The sequence below is a fragment of the Cyprinus carpio genome, chromosome B4 (genome assembly GCF_018340385.1).
Source record: "Cyprinus carpio isolate SPL01 chromosome B4, ASM1834038v1, whole genome shotgun sequence".
Lineage (NCBI taxonomy): Eukaryota > Metazoa > Chordata > Actinopteri > Cypriniformes > Cyprinidae > Cyprinus > Cyprinus carpio.
The window spans coordinates 36,417,854-36,421,126 of NC_056600.1; positions in this window are offsets into that span (position 1 = coordinate 36,417,854).

Consider the following 3,273-nt stretch of genomic DNA (forward strand, 5'->3'; position numbering starts at 1 on the left):
CACCGCCATGGGTTGACAGGGCCTAGAGCTTTGGCTTGCACTTGTTGTTGTTGTCCATAGTTTGACTCCTGGAGCCATTGGTTGGTTCTGTTGCCAAGTATTGATTGGGCAGTCGCTTTTGTTGTGTCCAGGCTGACTGCATCCCCAACACACTCCTGTGGGCCACCAGCTCTTGTTGGTTGTTGTTAAATCTTCCTCTTCCATGTCCTCCTTGTTGTTGTTTTTCTGTTCCAGCTTCTGTTGTTTGGCTGCTCTGGCTTGAGATAGAAGACGACTGGTGCCGGTCCTGTGTGGTGCATTACTGTTCCAGCAGGTGGTGCCTGTGCTGCTGCGGTCTGATTGCTGGTGCAGGCACATTCATTGTTGCATTATTAGATTGGCAGGCACTGAAGTATTTGCAGGTGCCATCACTGTTGAGTGGTCTTTTACTTCTGCACTGCTTGGACCTTTTTCTTCTTGTTGAGCAGCTCCTCAAGCTGCAGCTGAGTCAGTTTTCTTTCAATCTCTTTTTCTTGGTTCTTCATCTTTAGCTCTAGTTTGAGATTCTCTCTTGTTCTGTTGCACCTTTCCTCCATCTCATTTAGTGCTTCTTTGGACTGTGCCAGCAGGTGTCACTGTTCTTTCAGGTGCATCTTTAAGCTCTTCGCTTGATGGCTCCCCAATTCTTCATAAACTGAGGTTAGGTGTTTGTGGCAATTCTCCCATTTCTTTGAGCATCTCTAAAAGACATCGATATGTGTGTGGGCCTACACCTGTTTTCTCCTCCTCTCTGTAGTCCTTGGGCCCTCCTCTTTCAATCCTTGGCTCCACCTTGTGGGCTGTTCTCTCTCTCTCTCTTTTTGTTTTGCTTGAGATATTGGTGTTGATGTTGTTCTCAGCCCCTCCTCTTGTAGCTTCAGCCCCTCTCTCATGGCTGTGTGTGTCTCTCTCTCTCTCTTCTGTTGTCTGCCATTCTCCTCAGCAGCTCTGCTCATTTATTTCAACATCTACACTTGCATCTTGTACATATCCCTCAAATTCTATTTGTCCCTTTAAATCTATTTTTCCCTGTACTACAGGCATTTGATTAACAGCTTGATAACAGGATGGAGCATATGGAGGCGGCCTCTTTCTTCTTCAATTTCATTGTTTTTATTCTCTCTTTCTTGTCTTTCCAATTTTAATAATTTAACTTCATGTTGTTTGAACAGGGTCAATACCCCTGATTCTGTTCTCGTTTTCATCTTTTCTTTTCTTTTTTTTTTTGGATTGTCATTGATCTTGTAATTTTTTAACAAGACCTCCATTCTTTACACACCCACATCGAATGTTCCCCCTGCAGCCCACTTAGTAGCTAATTTCTTTGCTCTCTCTGCCCACTTTTTTGAGAGTTCCCCTATTGTTTCTTTACAGGCTGGATTTTAGTAACCAATAATTTCTACTGGGGTTGACATCGGATTTTTGAAAGTCACAGTTATCACTTTGTTCAACACAATAAATTATTATTTTTCCCTCAGTGATTTACCTCTCTAATCCCAGTACTTTAATTAATAGCTAATGTCACCAGGCTCATCAGACGAGGATCACTAAAAGTATCCGACCCCTGATTTCCACCTGGACTTTTGCTGGGCGGAGGACTTGTCACCTTTTTATAAGAGTTGATTAGATTGTCTCAAATATTTTAAAATAATCACAGTGTGTTTTCTAGTTAACAGTTTGAAGGGTAACACAAGATCTTTTGGTTCTTTCCATCGCAAATTGCTTTTTTTCCGAATTATGTTTTCTCCCAAGCTAATTGCCTCAAAAACTCTACAATTTGCGACCTGTAGCTGTCACTCCTCCTGCTCAAATTGAGTAAGCGAAAGATGGGGTTTAACTCTATGCAAAAACCCTCCTATCCTGAATATTCCAATGTTCAATTCATCTTTCGTACAATATTTTAAGTTTAATGGTTCCATAAAAGTCAATTAGCAATATTTTTTCTTGTATAGATAGAATTTGTCTACCCCTTTATCCCCTTCTTTTCTTTTTCTTATTTACAACAACTTTGTCACCCATTTTTCCCTTTTTTATTATTTAAATCAATTAAGCAATGATCTCAACATCTTCTCTTCTATTTCTTAATGCTGGATGATTTCTACCAACATATATCCATGTATAATAATCTACTTTCATGAACATATTCATCATCATCATCAGTTGTCTCAGTATTCTGGTGGTTATATGCAATGCCAGAGCACCTCCCTGTCTCATTTACACTAACCCTTATGTTATGCTTACAGTATAAAACAGACCCAGACCCACTTTACATGGTGAAATATATATCATTTTTTTTATTTTTTATTATCATTACTATCCTGATATTTCACGAATTTCGTAATTACAAAAGATCTTTTTAGAAATTAGTTTTTTTACTTAATAATAATGTTTCTGATGTCCGTTATGACGTGACTACATGCATAATGTTTGGGGTCATATTGACCTCAGCAGCAGTATTATTGAGATATTTTTGAGATATATTATTTTGAGGATTTTTTACGTTTTAAATCTGTTTGGTATCTAATGTGTAATTTCTTAATACTAAACTCTCTCTTACTATCTCTCACAAATGCACACACACGTACACACATTCTTTCATACATCCATAAACACACACAAACATAACACTTTCTCTTTGTTCTCTGTCACACACGCACAAAGTCAGACCAACATACAGGTTCTCACTCTCACATGTGTGCACACATACATGCATCCAGGCACACATACATGCTCTCTCTCTCTCTCACGCTCTCACTCTCTCTTTCTCTCCAACACACACTCACAGCTGCTCTGTTCTCATCCTCCCTGCCCTTTTCCTTTTGCTTTTTTACTCTTTGCTGACACTCACAGTGATACTTTGACTCTTTCACTCACACAGAGGTTTCTCGCTTGGACACACACACACACACACACACACACACACACTAATTAAAACACACACACACACACAGCTGTTCCTTCACTCCCACTCAGTGCTTCCACTCCCTCCGTCCTGCACAGATGGGTGAGATGAGTGAAAGACTTGGTTTCTTTGTTTTTTTCTCTCTTTATTTTTTTAACGAAAAAACAGTCACTTGTTACTTTTTCTTGATCGATAATTGTTTCACAGTTTAGATCACAACGCTGGTAACTTGGATGACCTCCAAACACCGACAAAGCCAGTTCTTTGAAATATTCTTTGTTCTTTCAACTCTTTATACACTCTTTACTTTCCAATCACTATCTTATTGCCTCCTCCTTTATTACTATTATTAT